At 43.0% G+C, this 21727-nt stretch overlaps 2 long non-coding RNA genes across 2 annotated transcripts; both read right to left on the reverse strand.

Annotated features, from left to right (window-relative positions):
* Positions 1-351: 351 nt before the first annotated feature.
* On the reverse strand, positions 352-4725 carry LOC138647339 (uncharacterized). The gene is made up of 4 exons (XR_011314946.1): positions 4592-4725; positions 3399-3457; positions 2949-3035; positions 352-460 (listed from the first exon to the last, which is right to left on the reverse strand). It is a non-coding gene; the product is annotated as an uncharacterized lncRNA (long non-coding RNA).
* Positions 4726-11654: 6929 nt separating this feature from the next.
* Positions 11655-17685, reverse strand: LOC138647340 (uncharacterized). Its single transcript, XR_011314947.1, has 3 exons — positions 17272-17685; positions 12038-12105; positions 11655-11871 (listed from the first exon to the last, which is right to left on the reverse strand). It is a non-coding gene; the product is annotated as an uncharacterized lncRNA (long non-coding RNA).
* Positions 17686-21727: the final 4042 nt, after the last annotated feature.

A 21727-nucleotide genomic window follows, 5' to 3' on the forward strand; every position in this document is an offset into this window, starting at 1 on the left:
AATCAGTCTTCATCAGATGTCCACACACTGGAGGAGCCTGTTGACACTTGTGTCTGAAGGTGTTCAGGATCATGGTGGGTCATGCCTTTTAAACTATTATTTTTTAAATGTTTAATGTTTTTTTTTTGTAATTTTTTTTTATTTTTTTTTTATATATATATATTTTTTGTATGAAGTAATAGTGGGAAAAAGGTAGTGGATAATCCTAACTAAACAAGGTTAGGAGTGGGAGGGATAAAGTATGGGTTGGAAAGGTGTTGAACAAAGAGGTAGGTGGATAAAGGATAGAGTAGGGGTTGAAAACGGAGTGGATAAGGTGAGGGAGGGATTTGGAAAGGAAGTGGATAAGGAAAGCTATATACATATCTATTTTCTGGTTTGTAAGTTATATGATGCTTTCTGGGATGCACTCCCTGAATTTGATGGTGATTTCTTTTTTTGAGATGGTTAATTGTAATGTCTGAAAAGAAAATAAATACACAAGATTAGTTTTGAGTTTTTAAGCCATAAGGTTTTCAAAGAAATAACACTTAAAGGGGTTGTCTCAAGTTTTTAAATGGCTAAAATTAGAAAGTTCTTGTAAAAACTGATGCAGTTGCAATTTACCTACTATAAAAAATCCTCTCCATTCTCAAGAATGGAGAGATTTTACTTGAACGCTGTACAGTTTGTTGCCTATTTTATCAGACACCCTACAGTCTTAAGGTACCTTCACACTGAACGATATCGCTAGCGATCCGTGACGTTGCAGCGTCCTGGCTAGCGATATCGTTCAGTTTAACACGCAGCAGCGATCAGGATCCTGCTGTGCCATCGTTGGTCGCTGCAGAAAGTCCAGAACTTTGTTTCGCCGTTGGACTCCCCGCAGACATCGCTGAATCGGCGTGAGTGACACCGATTCAGCGATGTCTTCACTGGTAACCAGGGTAAACATCGGGTTACTAAGCGCAGGGCCGCGCTTAGTAACCCGATGTGTACCCTGGTTACCAGCGTAAAAGTAAAAAAAACAAACACTACATACTTACCTTCCGGTGTCTGTCCCCGGCGCTTTGCTTCTCTGCACTGGCTGTGAGCGCCGGCCAGCCGGAAAGCAGAGCGGTGACGTCACCGCTGTGCTTTACGGCCGCTGTGCTCACAGTCAGTGCAGGAAAGCAGAGTGCTGGGGACAGACAGTGGAAGGTAAGTATGTAGTGTTTGTTTTTTTTACTTTTACGATGGTAACCAGGGTAAACATCGGGTTACTAAGTGCGGCCCTGCGCTTAGTAACCCGATGTTTACCCTGGTTACCGGCATCATTGGTAGCTGGAGAGCTGTCTGTGTGACTAAACAGCGACGCTGCAGCGATTGACATCGTTGTCAGTATCGCTGCAGCGTCGCTGAGTGTGAAGGTACCTTTAGAGTGACTGGCTACATAGGTAAGAAGTAGTGATGAGTGAACATGCTCGCTACTGCTCGTTACTCGCCCGAGTATCACTATGCTCGGTGTACTCGGCGAGCATAGAGCATTTCCGAGATTATTCGGTGGTAACTGGTGTCTCCACCCAGCATTTTTGGCGGACTTTAGAGACCCAATCACGCTGCAGGGATTGTCAGCCAGGCCATGAAAAGCCACAGCCATCTTTGTTGTGGTCGTGCAGTGATTGGCTGGGTCACACAGCATCATCCCGAGTGTAAGAGACCTGGCGTCGCCCTGCTCGCCACATTCTGCTCCGGATTCAGCGAGAGAAGGGAGAGCTGGTGCCGAGATAGGGTCAGAATCGTGGTTTTATAGTTAGTGTAGGTCTGCAACTCTTAAAACCACAACTCCTAAGAAACCAACAGTCCTTTTTAGGGCTAATTCGTGGGTCTCGATATTGCACCGCTAGGTGGGTGTGGTATTTCCGTGACAGCCCTCAAATATCTGCGTGCTCCAAGTTTGGTCATTGTTGGCCGATGGACCACTTTTTTTTGCTGTCTGTTACTCTAATTATATACAGCACTATTTAGCTTAAAAAAATATAAAAAGGCCACATATTTGCCAGTCTGGTATTTCCGTGACAGCCCTCATATATCTGTGTGCTCCAAGTTTGGTCCTCTATTTGTTCCACTCCTGGTTTTGGGGGGTGAATTTTTGAAAAAAAAAAATCCAACTAGGTATATAGTAAATAAGCTGCAGCAGCAGCAGGCAGTTATGGAGCTTTGGGAGGGAGGCACTGGGAGCAATGGACGCACATACAGTGCTTGCAGGCCTTGCACTAATGTGGATGTGCTGTGCCCTGCCTACCTAGGGCTACAATATCGGGACCCACGAATTAGCCCTAAAAAGGACTGTTGGTTTCTCAGGAGTTGTGGATGTAAGAGTTGCAGACTTAGGGCTCCTTCTCACTTGCGAGAAATACGTGCAAGTCTCGTATGTTAAAACCAAGCTCTGGCGCCGTCACTCCAGAGCGGAGCGTGCGGCTTCATGTGTTGCTATGCAATCGCACGCTCTGCTCCAGAGTGCTGCCGCCAGAGCTTGGTTTTAACATGCGAGACTTGCATGTATTTCTCGCGAGTGAGAAGGAGCCCTTACACTAACTCTAAAACCACGATTCTGACCCTATTTCAACACCAGCTCTCCCTACTCTGGCTGAAAAAGGAACAGAATGCGGCGAGCAGGGCGGCGCCAGGTCTCTTATACTCGGGATGATGCTGTGCAGCCCAGCCAATCACTGCACGACCACAACAAAGATGACTGCAGTGTTTCATGGCTTGGCAGACAATCCCTGCACCATGATTGGGTCTCTAAAGTCCACCAAAAATGCTGGGTGGAGACACCAGTTACCGGCGAATAATCCCGGAAATGCTCGCTGCTCGCCCAGTACACCGAGCATAGTGATACTCGGGCGAGTAACGAGTAGTGGTGAGCACGTTCACTCATCACTAGTAACTATACATTATCTATATTAACATAGCTTATAAGAACTAACCTGAAAATCTTGATAGAATGTTAACACACACAGCGCAAAACATCCAAAAGCGATGTACCATAGATATTTTAAAACTTGATCAAAGATCTAAAATTTTTAAAAACAGTAGATGCAGTTACATACGGGACTTCATAGCTATTCTTGTTATTGGTTGGAGGATGGAACAAATGTGGATGCTTTATAATGGTTTTAGGGGATTACATTTTTATTTTTTATTATAGCTATATTGGTAAGATCTGTTTTATTAGCTTCATAAATTAAATAATAGTGGCAACCTGCAGCCACCACCAGGAGGAGCTAACTGCATATATGGGGTGCTGTAAAATTCTGCATGCAGAGAGCTCCTCCTAGTGGCGGCGGGCAGCTACTAAACAGTGTCACACAAATTAGATACAAAGGTTCTGTACAAGACATAAATGGATTATATAGCAGCTATTAAAATAAACTTACCATCGAGCATCTGAGGTTTTTACATACTGCGAATAGTAGCATCAGAGAGATGGAATAAACTGAATGTGGGGGTATAAAGGAAAAGTAACGTCATCCTATACCAGTGTTTCTCAACTCCAGTCCTCAAGACCCCACAACAGGTCATGTTTTCAGGATTTCCTTACTACTGCATAGGCGATGGAATGAATGCTTGAGCAGGTGATGAAATTATCACCTGTGCAATACTAAGGAAATCCTGAAAACATGACCTGTTGTGGGGTCTTGAGGACTGGAGTTGAGAAACACTGTCCTATACCTATGGAGCTTTATCTAATGACTGAACTAAACCTACCCAACATAGGGTACCCTATGTTACCCAATACTAATGCTACTCAGAGGATCACTAGTGTCAGATCACACATGATCATGGCATAGGTATACTTACCAACACTACTGTTGATCTACTATAGATATTTCAGTAGCACCCCCCAAACCCTGCTCAGGAATGGGCACAAATCTGTGGGTCCTCCCATGTAAACCACACCCATATTAGCATAAGACAGCCTAATTTTGTACCCTAAAGATTGTGACAGTTCTGGTAAATGCAAGGCAATTGTGCATATGTCTAATGCCCAAAGATGAAGGTCTGTGGAAATGCAGCTGGCAGATGATCACCACCAACTGTAGAGACTCTGGGATTGTCCAGATCCCGCCAGCCACCTTCGCTCCCGCACAATGTGTCCCACCCACTTTCATGAAACGTGCCATAACCGGTTAGATACCAAACTCAAAATATTGTTTATAAGGGGCTATGTGTGGGCTCATACTGTATATAAGAGGCTATATGTGGCTGATACATTATATAGGAGGGTTGAGTGTGGGCTCATAGGGTATATAGATGGATATCAATATACTTAATGATGCTCAATATTAAGTGATACAATTAATGTTAATATAACATAATTAATATGTTAATATGAATATTGAGCAGAATTAATTTCAGTTTATTGTTTTGGACCTCCACAACATTCATGGTCTGTCATGTGGCCCCTTGGGATAATTAATTGCCCAGCCCTGCAATAGGGTATGCTTTCGACCTACAGTATCCTGCAGCATTTCTATTATGTGTGCATTTGCCCTGATGGAGGACATGGGAGATATGTGGCTATTGACTTAGAATACCATTGTACAGGTGCATCATGTAAAAAGGATACATAACAGTAACGCGATGTTGAATGTTACTGCTAGGACCAGTCTGACGCCATTAACATGTTTGGAGCTGCAAGATGTACTTAGCAAACAAATAGCTTGGAACAAGATGTAAATGGCTCCAAAGGTATATGTTATGGTCAGTGCCAGCAGGTTAATCATCAGAAGCGATTTTGTCTGCAAAACAAACAGATACAGTATATTAGATTATAAGAAAATCAAACATAAGCCTTAGCGCTTCACAGGAGGACAGAAATGGCAGCAATCTATGGCTTCCATTGCGACCAATCAGAAACCCACAATTCTGGAAGCATTTAGGGGCTTAAACCACATAACCGACTTTTAAAACAAGTTGTACCACTTTTATTGTCTCCACAGGGTTCCCTATACAGCAAGATACCACATATAATATGATGCCACCATAGTGCCGATCACACTGTATGATGCTGTAAGAAGAAGTACCGGACCGGGGGTCCGGAACTGTCGGGGCTGTCTCCTCTGTTGTCCGGGGGAAAACTTAGAGACCCAGACTGACCTTTGCATGACCTTTGGCTACTAAGAAAAAGTCTGAGCACGCGTATAAGCAGAGGTGCTAGACACTCTGGGCCTGTGAGTAACGTGCGCACACCGCCTAGGAATGACCGGATGACTCATTGACAACTGTGCTCTCAACCCCCGGTATACATCTGCCGTGCTACGTTAGGCTCCGTTACTGGTGTTGTGGACTGTGTTGCACCCTGTGCAGCATACCCCAGACCAAGGGGCCAGTTAAAGACGCTTAGGATAAGCTGCTGCCATGGGGATTCGACTCAAGGACACCTACAGGGCAATACCTGATCCATCCCGCGCTGACCACTGTACCTATTGTAGACTCTTTAGTCAGGAGGCCATCAGACTGATAAGTTAACTCTTGAGAACTGTTGTTATCTCCATTATCCACTTTACCCCATACCGTATACCAAACTGTTAAACCCCAGTTTTACCCTGCCTCCTCCCTGCGTGAATTATACCCCTGTTCCAGTAAGCCAAGTTAACTTTTGCTCTGTCTCCTGTCTGTTACTGTATCCCACAACCTGCTCACAATGCCCCCACAAACTTTCCCACTACACTCTATGATGCCCCCGCATAACACAAACCCCTGCACTCAGTATGATGCACTCTACAAATTACAAAAACACTGTATGATGTCCCCACAGAACCCCCATCATGCAATATGATGCCCCCCACAAGGTATAATGCTGGAACAGTATACAGTATCAAACAGACATCTTTGCTATATTGTCACTCATCTCTACTACACTCTTAGCTCTGCCATACACCCAATCATCATTGATTGACACATACTCAGCTCTACTACACACTCAGCCCTGCTACACACTCAGCTCTGCTACACACTCAGCTCTGCTACACACTCAGCCCTGCTACACACTCAGCCCTGCTACACACTCAGCTCTACTACACACTCAGCCCTGCTACACACTCAGCTCTGCTACACACTCAGCTCTGCTACACACTCAGCCCTGCTACACACTCAGCCCTGCTACACACTCAGCTCTACTACACACTCAGCTCTACTACACACTCAGCCCTGCTACACACTCAGCCCTGCTACACACTCAGCTCTGCTACACACTCAGCCCTGCTACCCACTCAGCCCTGCTACACACTCAGCCCTGCTACACACTCAGCTCTGCTACACACTCAGCCCTGCTACACACTCAGCCCTGCTACACACTCAGCCCTGCTACCCACTCAGCCCTGCTACACACTCAGCCCTGCTACACACTCAGCTCTGCTACACACTCAGCTCTGCTACACACTCAGCCCTGCTACACACTCAGCCCTGCTACACACTCAGCCCTGCTACACACTCAGCTCTGCTACACACTCAGCTCTGCTACACACTCAGCCCTGCTACACACTCAGCCCTGCTACACACTCAGCCCTGCTACACACTCAGCCCTGCTACACACTCAGCTCTGCTACACACTCAGCCCTGCTACACACTCAGCCCTGCTACACACTCAGCCCTGCTACACACTCAGCCCTGCTACACACTCAGCTCTGCTACACACTCAGCCCTGCTACACACTCAGCCCTGCTACACACTCAGCTCTGCTACACACTCAGCTCTGCTACACACTCAGCTCTGCTACACACTCAGCCCTGCTACACACTCAGCCCTGCTACACACTCAGCCCTGCTACACACTCAGCCCTGCTACACACTCAGCTCTGCTACACACTCAGCCCTGCTACACACTCAGCCCTGCTACACACTCAGCCCTGCTACACACTCAGCCCTGCTACACACTCAGCCCTGCTACACACTCAGCTCTGCTACACACTCAGCCCTGCTACACACTCAGCTCTGCTACACACTCAGCCCTGCTACACACTCAGCTCTGCTACACACTCAGCCCTGCTACACACTCAGCTCTGCTACACACTCAGCCCTGCTACACACTCAGCTCTACTACACACTCAGCCCTGCTACACACTCAGCTCTACTACACACTCAGCCCTGCTACAAACTCAGCTCTGCTACACACTCAGCTCTGCTACACACTCAGCCCTGCTACACACTCAGCTCTGCTACACACTCAGCCCTGCTACACACTCAGCTCTGCTACACACTCAGCCCTGCTACACACTCAGCTCTGCTACACACTCAGCCCTGCTACACACTCAGCTCTACTACACACTCAGCCCTGCTACACACTCAGCTCTACTACACACTCAGCCCTGCTACACACTCAGCTCTACTACACACTCAGCCCTGCTACCCACTCAGCCCTGCTACACACTCAGCCCTGCTACACACTCAGCTCTGCTACACACTCAGCCCTGCTACACACTCAGCTCTGCTACACACTCAGCCCTGCTACACACTCAGCTCTGCTACACACTCAGCCCTGCTACACACTCAGCTCTGCTACACACTCAGCCCTGCTACACACTCAGCTCTACTACACACTCAGCCCTGCTACCCACTCAGCCCTGCTACACACTCAGCTCTACTACACACTCAGCCCTGCTACACACTCAGCTCTACTACACACTCAGCCCTGCTACACACTCAGCTCTGCTACACACTCAGCCCTGCTACACACTCAGCCCTGCTACACACTCAGCTCTGCTACACACTCAGCCCTGCTACACACTCAGCTCTACTACACACTCAGCCCTGCTACACACTCAGCTCTGCTACACACTCAGCTCTACTACACACTCAGCCCTGTTACACACTCAGCTCTTCTACACACTCAGCCCTGCTACAAACTCAGCTCTGCTACACACTCAGCTCTGCTACACACTCAGCCCTGCTACACACTCAGCTCTACTACACACTCAGCCCTGCTACAAACTCAGCTCTGCTACACACTCAGCTCTGCTACACACTCAGCCCTGCTACACACTCAGCTCTGCTACACACTCAGCCCTGCTACACACTCAGCTCTACTACACACTCAGCCCTGCTACCCACTCAGCCCTGCTACACACTCAGCCCTGCTACACACTCAGCTCTGCTACACACTCAGCCCTGCTACACACTCAGCTCTGCTACACACTCAGCCCTGCTACACACTCAGCTCTGCTACACACTCAGCCCTGCTACACACTCAGCTCTGCTACACACTCAGCCCTGCTACACACTCAGCTCTACTACACACTCAGCCCTGCTACACACTCAGCTCTACTACACACTCAGCCCTGCTACAAACTCAGCTCTGCTACACACTCAGCTCTGCTACACACTCAGCCCTGCTACACACTCAGCTCTACTACACACTCAGCCCTGCTACACACTCAGCTCTACTACACACTCAGCCCTGCTACAAACTCAGCTCTGCTACACACTCAGCTCTGCTACACACTCAGCCCTGCTACACACTCAGCTCTGCTACACACTCAGCCCTGCTACACACTCAGCCCTGCTACACACTCAGCCCTGCTACACACTCAGCCCTGCTACACACTCAGCCCTGCTACAAACTCAGCTCTGCTACACACTCAGCTCTGCTACACACTCAGCCCTGCTACAAACTCAGCTCTGCTACACACTCAGCCCTGCTACACACTCAGCCCTGCTACACACTCATTCAGCTCTGAAATACACACACATGTACGCACTGCAGAGTATACATGTACGTCTCACTTTGGGAAGGGGTTAAAACGCTGCACCCCTATAGCTACCATAGCAACCAGACAGGTTTTAAATGTCACTGAAATACTAAAATATCTAAATCAGGAAGTTTGAATTGAATGGTCCTTAAGAAGCAAACCAATCCAATGCAAACATTTTACCTAACAAATCTCATTCTTTGCATTAAACAACTGTTTTTTTTTTAGTTATTTTTATTATTTACTAACGAGAGTTAGGACAGTGATGGTCAGTCCGAGGCAGGCGGTGAGTCCGATGGCCAGGAGTGCCCTCTGGTACCAGGTGTTGTGTTTGGAATCTCTGGTTTCTGGATGGAGCATCTGGTACTTATATACAATAAGTGCCATGACAGAAGCTGAAACAACAAACAAAAATGATTGGTTCAGACCCCAAACAGGAGTCATTAATGAGAACATGTAAGACCACGTATCATCACATCTGATAGGGAGGAAAGAAAGGGGCACGAGCACAAAAAAATCCAAAATATATGCCTATGTCTATGAAATTCAGTTCTACTTACATAGTATCGCACATACAACCATGGTGACAATTAGGAAAGGGGATCTGGGGAAGTAGCTCCCCACCAAACTGCAAAAAATACAAAATATTGTGAATGTTACATTATTCTATCATATTGCACCTAAATTCATTAATACCTTTGAACACTGTATTCCTCTTACCTGACGCCGGTATAGATTCTTAGATATCTAAGCGTATATGATATTATCAGGCCAGCTGTTGTCCACAATACTAACAGTATTGGGAGAAGTTGTAGGCCTTTCAACTCCATCAGTGGAGGAAAAATAAACAGCAAATAAAATGAGAATAAACAAACTAAATAAAATGAAGAAAATGAAAAATCAAACAAAATGAAGAAAATAGAATGAAGTTTTGTGTTAACAAACGAAGCTACTTGTGAACGCCTTCTGTATGTACAGAAAATGAGACTGTCGGAATGTTGGTGCCAGTTTAGAACCCAGTGGTGATGTCATCAGAGCTTAGTGATGTCGCAGAACAGCTGGTGAGTCTAAACTGGTTTAAATCTGTTCTCTCTGCTCTAAAGCAATCAAACCAGTAATGTAAATTCTATTATACTGTATATTAACCAATTCACCCACCCGGGCCATTTTCCGTTTTTACATTTCTATTTTTTGCTCATCTTCTTCCCAGAGCCATTATTTTTTATATCAATATGGCCGTGTGAGGGCTTGGTTTTTGCGGGACAAGTTGTACTTTTGAATTACATCATTGATTTTACCATATAATGTACTGGAAAATGGAAAAAGATTCCAAGTATGGTGAAATTGCAAAAATAGTGCAATTCCACAATTGTGTGTTTTGTTTTTTTTACCATGTTCACCAAATACTAAAAACGACCTGCCATTTTGATTCTATATGTCATTGCAAGTTTATAGATACCAAACATGTATAGGTTTGATTTTATTTAAGTGATGAAAAATAAAAATCCAAATTTGCTTTAAAAAAAATTGCGTCATTTTTAAAGATCCGTAGCATCTCCATTTTTGAGGATCTGGGGCCTGGATGAGGGCTTATTTGTTTGTATGCTGAGCTGATGTCTTTACTGATACAAATTTGGTGTAATCTTTTGATCGCCCATTATTGAATTTTAATGCAATGTTGTGACAACCCAAAAAATTAATTCTGGCATTTTGATTATTTTTCTTCTTAAGCCGTTTACTGATAAGATTAATTCTTTTTATATATGGATAGATCGACCAATTCTGAACACAGCAATACCAAGTATTTGTATTTTTTTTAGTTATTTCATTTTGAATGGGGCAAATGGGGATGTTTTAAACTTTCATATTTTATTATTTTTTAAATAATTTTAAAAACATTTTTTTATTTACTTTTCACTTGTTTCAATAGTCTCCATGTTAGGCCGGGGTCACACATGCGAGTGTGATGCGAGAATCTCGCGCATCAATATACCTTGCACTGCCGCCGGCACTCGGGACCGGAGTGTGCGGCTGAATGTATTTCTATGCAGCAGCACACTTCAGTCCCGAGAGTCGGCGGCCATGCCGGGTATTGATGTGAGAGACTCATGAGACTTTCTCGCATCACACTTGCAAGTGTGACCCCGGCCTTAGAGTAGAAGCTGCGATCATCCAATCGGCTGTGCTACACACAGCAGGGCTTGAGCCCTGCACTTTGTACCTGAAATGCTCACTTGCTATGAGCGCCGACCACTGGGCAGTGCTCATAACTACCTGACCATGACAAAGACAGGGGTCTCCTGCAGACCCCTGGTTGTCATGCTAACCCATCGGTGACCCATGGTCAAGGGACACTGGTGCCGATGGGTGGGGTTTATGACAATTCTAGCGCAAGCATGTTAAATGCTGCTGTCAGAGATTGACAGCGGCATTTAAAGGGAACCTGTCACCCCGAAAATCGCGGGTGAGGTAAGCCCACCGGCATCAGGGGCTTAGCTACAGCATTCTGTAATGCTGTAGATAAGCCCCCGATGTTACCTGAAAAAGGAGAAAAAGACGTTAGATTATACTCACCCAGAGGCAGTCTCGCTGCGGTCCGGTCGGATGGGTGTCTCTGGTTCGCTGCAACGCCTCCCATCTTCATTCCAAGATGTCCTCTTCTGATCTTCAGCCACGGCTCCGGCGCAGGCGTACTTTGTCTGCCCTGTTGAGGGCAGAGCAAAGTACTGCAGTGCGCAGGCGCCGGGCCTCTCTGACCATTCCGGCACCTGCGCACTGCAGTACTTTGTTCTGCCCTCAATTTGGGAAGGGGTTAAAACTCTGCACCCCTATAGCTACCATAGCAACCAGTCAGGTTTTAAATGTCACTGAAATACTAAAATATCTATATCAGGAAGTTTGAATTGAATGGTCCTTAAGAAGCAAACCAATCCAATGCAAACATTTTACCTAACAAATCTGATTCTTTGCATTAAACAACTGTTTTTTTTAAAGTTATTTTTATTATTTATTAACGAGAGTTAGGACAGTGATGGTCAGTCCGAGGCAGGCGGTGAGTCCGATGGCCAGGAGTGCCCTCTGGTACCAGGTGTTGTGTTTGGAATCTCTGGTTTCTGGATGGAGCATCTGGTACTTATATACAATAAGTGCCATGACAGAAGCTGAAACAACAAACAAAAATGATTGGTTCAGACCCAAAACAGGAGTCATTAATGAGAACATGTAAGACCACGTATCATCACATCTGATAGGGAGGAAAGAAAGGGGCACGAGCACAAAAAAATCAAAAAATATATGGCTATGTCTATGAAATTCAGTTCTACTTACATAGTATCGCACATACAACCATGGTGACAATTAGGAAAGGGGATCTGGGGAAGTAGCTCCCCACCAAACTGCAAAAAATACAAAATATTGTGAATGTTACATTATTCTATCATATTGCACCTAAATTCATTAATACCTTTGAACACTGTATTCCTCTTACCTGACGCCGGTATAGATTCTTAGATATCTAAGCGTATATGATATTATCAGGCCAGCTGTTGTCCACAATACTAACAGTATTGGGAGAAGTTGTAGGCCTTTCAACTCCATCAGTGGAGGAAAAATAAACAGCAAATAAAATGAGAATATACAAATTAAATAAAATGAAGAAAACGAAAAATCAAACAAAATGAAGAAAATTGAATGAAGTTTTGTGTTAACAAACGAAGCTACTTGTGAACGCCTTCTGTATGTACAGAAAATGAGACTGTCGGAATGTTGGTGCCAGTTTAGAACCCAGTGGTGATGTCATCAGAGCTTAGTGATGTCGCAGAACAGCTGGTGAGTCTAAACTGGTTTAAATCTGTTCTCTCTGCTCTAAAGCAATCAAACCAGTAATGTAAATTCTATTATATATTAACCAATTCACCCACCCGGGCCATTTTCCGTTTTTACATTTCTATTTTTTGCTCATCTTCTTCCCAGAGCCATTATTTTTTATATCAATATGGCCGTGTGAGGGCTTGGTTTTTGCGGGACAAGTTGTACTTTTGAATTACATCATTGATTTTACCATATAATGTACTGGAAAATGGAAAAAGATTCCAAGTATGGTGAAATTGCAAAAATAGTGCAATTCCACAATTGTGTGTTTTGTTTTTTTTACCATGTTCACCAAATACTAAAAACGACCTGCCATTTTGATTCTATATGTCATTGCAAGTTTATAGATACCAAACATGTATAGGTTTGATTTTATTTAAGTGATGAAAAATAAAAATCCAAATTTGCTTTAAAAAAAATTGCGTCATTTTTAAAGATCCGTAGCATCTCCATTTTTGAGGATCTGGGGCCTGGATGAGGGCTTATTTGTTTGTATGCTGAGCTGATGTCTTTACTGATACAAATTTGGTGTAATCTTTTGATCGCCCATTATTGAATTTTAGTGCAATGTTGTGACAACCCAAAAAATTAATTCTGGCATTTTGATTATTTTTCTTCTTAAGCCGTTTACCGATAAGATTAATTCTTTTTATATATAGATAGAGCGACCAATTCTAAACACAGCAATACCAAGTATTTGTATTTTTTTTAGTTATTTCATTTTGAATGGGGCAAATGGGGATGTTTTATACTTTTATATTTTTTTATTTTTTAAATAATTTTAAAAACATTTTTTTAATTTACTTTTCACTTGCTTCAATAGTCTCCATGTTAGGCCGGGGTCACACATGCGAGTGTGATGCGAGAATCTCGCGCATCAATATACCTTGCACTGCCGCCGGCACTCGGGACCGGAGTGTGCGGCTGAATGTATTTCTATGCAGCAGCACACTTCAGTCCCGAGAGTCGGCGGCCATGCCGGGTATTGATGCGAGAGACTCATGAGACTTTCTCGCATCACACTTGCAAGTGTGACCCCGGCCTTAGAGTAGAATCTGCGATCATCCAATCGGCTGTGCTACACACAGCAGGGCTTGAGCCCTGCACTTTGTACCTGAAATGCTCACTTGCTATGAGTGCCGACCACTGGGCAGTGCTCATAACTATCTGGCCATGACAAAGACAAGGGTCTCCTGCAGACCCCTGGTTGTCATGCTAACCCATCGGCGACCCGTGGTCAAGGGACATGGGTGCCGATGGGTGGGGTTTGTGACACTTCCAGCGCAAGCATGTTAAATGCCGCTGTCAGAGATTGACAGCGGCATTTAACATGTTAACATCCGCAGGTGGATCTCAATTAGGGGCAGATGTTACAGCATAGTGGTTTGTATTTTAGGAAATTCCATCTCCACTATGTGTGCAGGGACACCTCCAGCTTCCCTGCGTATATGCACATGCAGCATGTCTTTCTAGACCGCAGCATGTCTACTTATCTTGCAGAGACGAGAAAGTCATGCCGGAGCCAACCCCCGAACACTGGGAATGCATTGCAAATGGGATATACCAGACTTATCAGTTCCCAAATTGTCTGGGTGCTTTAGATGGGAAGCACATCCGGGTCAAGAAGCCGCCAAACTCAGGGTCCCAATATGACAATTATAAGGTTATTTTTTCAGTAGTCTTGTTGGCATTAGTTAACAGCCAATACAATTTTATAATTGTAGATATTGGAGCCTATAGAAGAACTGGAGATTCTCGCATCTTCAATTCTTCCATAATGGGTCGGTGGTTTAAGACCAATCAAATGGGTGTTCCACCGACAAGGAGTCTTCCTGCTTCAGGTGGTCCACCAATTCCTTTTGTGATAGTGGCTGATGAGGCTTTTCGACTCACACGCTATGTTATGAGGCCTTGTCCTCGGCGGAGTCTTGACAAATGTCGAAGGATTTTTAATTACAGACTAACGAGGGCACGGCCTCTGTTGGAATGTGCGTTTGGCATTTTATGTGCAAAAGGGAGGGTATTGCTTAGTGCCCTCCAGTTAAGCGAGCAAAATGTGGACATTGTAATTAAGGCATGTGTAATATTATAATACACCACATGAGATACTCTCTGAATGAAATAAGAGAGTCTCAAACCTAGATACTAGATAAAACATTGAATTTTTATTAATACAAATATAAAAACATTATACAGAAAAGGTGCTGGAATGTCCGGGCTTCCACACCGATCCATACAGTGGTATGTACTTGCCGTTTTTTATCTGGGATACATGTGGTCTTACCTAGGTGCCACTGCGCTATATTCATTGGGGTACTCTATGTGCACAATTTTTTGTATGTATTGCCTTTTGGGCGGCTTTGTTTAGCACATTATTTACTGTACCCCCATTCGCAGTAGGTTTCATTGGGGTATGATAATTCCCTGGTTTACTGTTTTGACATATAGCCATAGTACATATGGGGTTTAGTGTGTGGATTCCCAGGACTTTGTGTCCCTCTCTTGGTACATTCCAGCACCTTTTCTGTATAATGTTTTTAAATTTGTATTAATAAAAATTCAATGTTTTATCTAGTATCTAGGTCTGAGACTCCCTTATTTCATTCAGAGAGTATCTCATGTGGTGTATTATATATTTGCAGATACTTTGTCCATTTGTATATGGACTATTGTACTTTTTGGGGCTATTTTTGTGATTGGATGTGTAATATTATACAGTTTTACAAAAATCTATGATTTGCGTGTGTCTGAGAATGCTGAGGAAGAATTGTCAAATAGCCATGCTTTGCCCAGAGGCAGAGAGCTTTCAGGCCTCAGAGTGCGTGAAATTATGACAGATTATTCTTACACCTGAGGGATCCATACCGTGGCAAGAAAATGTTGGGCCATGATGTTTTTTTGTTTTTTATTTTTCTGATGATGCTGATTACAATAATCATACCATGTGTTCATTATTTTGGCTTAGCACAATGCTTACATGTTTTTTGGATTATTAAACACACATTTTGCTGTGAAAACAAGATTGCCTTTTATTTGGCGCCAAAAACAAATAAAACTCTAGCTTTATTTCCGCTTAACAAAGAAATAACCAACGTTGGCAAGGATTTATCTATTAGAACAATAGAAAACATTACAAATCCAAAAAAGAATGATGTGATGTGGTTGGTGAAGTTGGTGCCAGGGGATTGTCGGGATTTTCGGGAAGAGTGATTTGCTGCTGTGTTGTTGGATTTATGGCTGCTGGGGGGTTGTGCTGTGTTGGTAGTGGTTGTTGGTGAGTACCACTGGTCCATGATAATACCAACTAGGTTCTTGTGTATGTTGGCGGTAAGATCTTTGGCTGTGTTGGCCAATATTTGAAGTTTGCTGTGGAGGACCATGATGCCAGTCTTCACCCTGGGCAACTAAATGTGATTTCCTGTACTGTGGCCCATATTGGCCTTGCTGCCCATAATGTGTTTGATATGTGGGCCATGCTGGCTGAGTAAGTGTGGGGAGATTATTGATAGATGTGGGGTTGTAACTCCCTATTATAGGAGGTGGTTGGCTTATGGTGCCATGCTCCTGTACGTATGGGCCTGCCACACTGGTATGACATTGCCATGATTGTGTTGAAAGTACAGAGGAAGATGGATAACCAGAGTCAGTAGGTGGCAGAGATGTAGGTGGTTGGTGTGACTCCCTAGTTGCAAGGCCATGAGCAGCCCCTGAGCTGGATGCATGGGGCAGTGAGACAGCTGTTGGTGGTGTCTCTCTATTAAGTCAAAAAGATAACTAGGATTTTTTGGGGGGGTGGCAGCATGTATGAGGTGTAGTATACATGTTTTGGTGTTCAGCCTTAAATCTAAAGTAATTCAAGAATAGACTTAATATTTGGGATAAAGGAGGGCCCCTACCATAGCAAATACCTGCAGGACATAATAAATGAAATTACCAACATGTGAGCAAAGGAATTACCCACCTACAATACATGTGGAATCATCATACCCCCTGAATTGCCATATTCCCAAATAGGCTATAATAAGCTGCATAAGGGAGCATAGTCAAACACCAGCACTGATCAATAGGCATTCATATCACAGGGAGCTCCATACTCATGTATATCGGTCAGGTGTGCGGTTCCCCAAGCCTAATGGAGGCATCAACAGTGAAGCAAAAAGTCCAGTCCGTCCTGTCAGACAGGACAGAGTACCACACATGTTGGTAATTTCGTTTATTATGTCCTGCAGGTATTTGCTATGGTAGGGGCGCTCCTTTATCACAAATATTAAGTCTATTCTTGAATTACTGTCTGACAATTATTAATTGATCAACTGTTTTTTGGAGGGGTACTTTCTGAAATCCCCTGGCCTAGCCTTCTCAGGTGCCAAAGTACATCTCAGTCTGTGGGATATGTTTTTCTCTTCTGTCATTGTAGGTATTTTTGTGCCTTTTAATTGTTTTTAATGTTGAAGCTTGCTTATTTTTTTCTAATAAATATTTATACTTGGTAATTTATTCTGTCCCGTTGATCTCCAATACAACATGTCTTTTTCTATGTGGTTCAGTTGAGGTTCTTCATGTTGAGGTAGATTCGGGACATTCTTTGGGTTTCCACTGTTTAGGCACATCAGGGTTCTCCGAACATGACATGGCGTCCGTTAATTATGCCAGCAAATCTTACATTCAAAAGGTCAAATGGCGCTCCTTACCTTCTGAGCTCTGCCGTGCACCCCAGCAGTAGTTTCCCCCCACATCTGGGGTATCAGCATGCTCAGGAGAAATTGCACAACAAATTGTATGGTCCATTATCTCCTGATACCCTTGAAAAAGTAAAAAAAATTGGGTCAAAAATAATTATTTTGTGAAAAAAAGTTAAATATTTTTTCCTTCCACATTCTATTAATTCCTGCGAAGCACCTGAAGGGTTAATAACTTCTTGAATCTAGTTTGGAGTTTTTAGAATGGTGTAACTTTTGTCAATTAGGCTGCTCAATGTCACTTCAAATGTGATGTGGTCCCTAAAAAAAATGATTGGTAAATTTTGTTGCAAAAAATGAGAAATCACTGGTCAACTTTTAACCCTTATAACTTCCTAACACAAAAATAGTTATTTTTGTGCTCAGGTAAAGTAGACATGTGGAAATGTTATTTATTAACCTTTGCATGTGACGTGACTCTCTGAGTTAGGCCGGGGTCACACTTGCGAGTGCAATGCGAGAAACTCGCACGAGTCTCTCACCTCAACACCTGGCACTGCCGCTGGCGGTTCGGACCAGAGAAATACATGCAGCCACACATTCTGGTCTCGAGTGCCAGTGGCAGTGCCGGGTATTGAGGCGAGATACTCACGCGTGTTTCTCGCATTGCACTCGCAAGTATAACCCCGACCTTAAGGACATAAAAATTCAAAGTTTGAAAATTGCTAAATTTTCAAAATTTTTGCCAAATTTCCATTTTTTTCACAAATAAACGTAAGTCATATCATAGACATTTTACCACTATCATGAATTACAATATGATCAAAGAAAAAACAATCTCAGAATAAGTGGGATCCATTGAAGCGTTCCAGAGATATGAATGAACTCATAAATTGAAAGTGGTCAGAATTGAAAAAAATGGCCAGGTCAGGAAGGTGAAGGGATTAGCAATATGAAAAAAATTAAAATGACCCCCTTTTGTCTAATCAACAATTATACTATAAAAATACAAATATTTGGTATTGCTGGATTTGTAAAAAGTTTGATCTATTAAAATATAAAGTAACGTAAACCAATGGGTAAATGAGGTAATGAAAAAAAAAAAAGGAAAATGACAGAATTAAATATTTTTGGCCACAGCAACATTGCAATACAATGCAGTAAAAGGCAATCAAAACATTGTATCTACCCCAAAATGGTATCAGTGAAAATATCAGCCCTCACACAGACCCATATCTCAAAAATTGAAAAAGTTCTGGGTCTCAGAAAATGGTGACAAAAGCAATTGGTATCTGCATAATTGTACTGACCTGGAGAATCATATTGCCTAATCGGCTTTACCGTATAGTGAAAATGGTAAATAAAAACCCAGAAAACAATTCAAGAATAGCACTGTTTTTGCAATTTCCCACATTTGGATTTTTTTTCCCTGCTTTCCAGCGCATTGCTTGATAAAATGTTCAGTGTAATTCAAAAGAACAACTCGTTGCACCAGGCCTGAAACGGTTATGTGGATGGAAAACTGTTAGCCGGAGTATTACCACAGCAGCGCGTGTTACTTCATATAAGCAGCAGAATCCAACGTAAGGCAAACTGTGTTTAATATATGCAGCTTGAACTGGAACAAAATAAGAAAGCTTTGACAGTAACTACCGATATAATCTAGTCCATGTAACACATGTCTCTCTGTGAAGGAAACAGCAGCAGAATGATGCAATCAGTGAGAGTCCTCTGACCTTTTTGTACAAACTTTAACAATCACAGCATAGCTGACAAATGAACACTCATAGACATTCAATGCAGACTACAACAGGAATGGAGTTGTTGCATTTAAACTTATTCCAACACCCCCACTCAACAACTGCTTATCCTGTTAGTCCCATTGCAGTTCTGAATTCTTCAAACTTGGCTCTTGACAATGGCTTTGTCAAAACATCTGCTAACATCTTGTCAGATTCACAGTAAACGAACTTTAGAACTTCACGCTCTACTAAGTCACGCAAGTGATGATGTTTAACATCAATGTGCTTTGTTCTTGCACTTATCCTTTCACTGCTGGCGAGCTTGATACATCCTTGGTTGTCCTCATAGATAACAGTTGGTTCAGCTAGTGGTTTGCCGAATTCTTCCAAAAGTTGCTTCAACCAAATTAACTCTTGACTTGCATGAGCAGCTGATGTATATTCTGCTTCTGTAGAAGACAATGCAACTGACACTTGTTTTCTACTGGACCATGAGATTGAAGTGTGTCCTAACTTGAACAAGTAACCACTTGTTGATCTTCGATCACTTGAGTCTCCAGCCCAATCTGCATCTACATATCCTCTGAGAATTAGATCTCCTGATGCAGAAATCTTTAGACTTAACTCTTGGGTTGCCTTAAGATACTGAAGAAGTCTCTTAATTGCATTCCAATCTCTTTGGCGTGGCTTGCTTACACGTCGGCAGAGAATTCCCACTGTGGCTGAGATATCTGGGCGGGTTGTGGTTGCTATGTATAGAAGTGCCCCCACTGCTTGTCTGTAACTGTCATTTGTGGGTAGCAGATCTTCTTCTCCTTCCAATTTTAGGTAAGATGGATCCATTGGAGTTGATATGCCTTTGGCTTCTGACATTCCAAACTGGTTTAGAACTGTGGAGATTTTAGAATTTTGATTAAGAAGAAAACTTCCATCTTCCTCTCTCTGGATTTGGATTCCCAAATAGTATGTCACATCTCCAAGGTCCTTGGTCTCGAAATGCTTGTTCAGAATTTGACCTAGTTTTGAAATTTCTCTCTCTTCTTGATGCGCTATTATTACATCATCCACATATAGAATAACATACATCCAATCTTGTGATACACCTTTTGTATACAAACATGGATCCGCTTGAGACCTTTTAAATCCTTCGTCGATTAACACTTTGTTCATCTTAGTGTTCCATGCTCTTGCTGATTGCTTAAGGCCGTAGAGAGATTTTTGCATTCTGCAAACAAGGTTCTCTTTACCCCTTTTAACATAGCCTTCTGGTTGAGTCATGTACAGCTCTTCTTCAATGTCTCCATGTAGAAAGGCTGTTTTGATGTCAAAATGTCTTACTTTCATCTGCTGAACAGCAGCTATGGATAATAAAGTTCTGAATGTAGTTTGCTTGGCAACTGGAGCAAAAGTAGCATCATAATCTTCACCATATTTTTGTGAATATCCTTTTGCGACCAATCTTGCTTTAAAACGGTGAACATTACCTTCGGAGTCATATTTGTTCTTAAAGACCCACTTACATCCAATTGCTTTCTTGCCTTGAGGTAGCTCTGTGAGCTCCCATGTTTTGAGCTTATGAAGGGATTCCATTTCTTCATCAGCAGCTTTTATCCATTTTTGCTTCTTATGAATAGGCAGTTTTTGCATTTCCTGCCATGACTGTGGCTCTTCTTCTGGAATTGATCTGACCATATAAGAAAGGCGTTTAGCTGGAATTCCTTTATTTGATCTTCCTGATCTTCTGATCTCCCGAGGTTGGCTTGGTTCTTCTGTTTCTTTTTCAGTACTTTCAGAGCATATCCAGACTTCAGTATTTTCTTTGAGATTCTCTTCAATGTCTGGAATCACTGACTGAAATTCTTGTTCCTTAGGTTGAATTATTTGCGTAACCTCATGAAATTTGAGCGATACTGAGTTTTCATCAATCACTACATCTCTGCTGATTGTTACTGTGTTGGTCTGTGGGTGCAGGATTCTGTATCCTTTCTGAGTTTCACTGTACCCCACAAGAACTCCTTCCTTTGCATGAGATTCCCACTTAGAACGTTTTTCTTTGGGAACATGCACAAAAGTTTTGCTTCCGAATATCCTGAGATGCTTCAGGTTGGGCTTCTCACAGTTCCATAGCTCATATGGAGTTTTACTTGTAGCTTTACTTGGCAGTCGATTTTGAAGATAGGTAGCAGTCATGATGGCTTCTCCCCAATATGTTGTAGGTAGGTTTCCATCAAATAGCATACTTCTTCCACTTTCACAAAGAGTTCGGTTCTTTCTCTCTGCTGTGCCATTCTGCTCTGGGTTGTATGGAACGGTTGTCTGGAACACGATTCCATTCTTTTTCAGGATGGTTTGCACTTTACCACTTGTATATTCAGTTCCATTATCTGCTCGCAGTACCTTTGGTATTCTTCCAAATTTGTTAAGAACTGCAGCAAGATATTCTTCAAGTTTCTGTGGAACTTCATCTTTACTTTGAAGTAGGTAAGTAACAGTATATCTGGAATAATCATCAATGAATGTGAGAAAATATCTCTTCTTGCTGGGAGTAAGAACACTCATTGGACCACACACATCTGTATGTATCAAATCCAGTATCTGTGCAGATTTAGTAGTGCTTACTTTAGGAAACGATTTTCTGGACATTTTCCCTTTTAGGCAACTTGTGCACTTCATTGTTTGATTACACTGGTTGATTGCAATACCATTTGCAAGTTGAGCTAGTTTCT

Source organism: Ranitomeya imitator, chromosome 8 (assembly GCF_032444005.1).
Source record: "Ranitomeya imitator isolate aRanImi1 chromosome 8, aRanImi1.pri, whole genome shotgun sequence".
Lineage (NCBI taxonomy): Eukaryota > Metazoa > Chordata > Amphibia > Anura > Dendrobatidae > Ranitomeya > Ranitomeya imitator.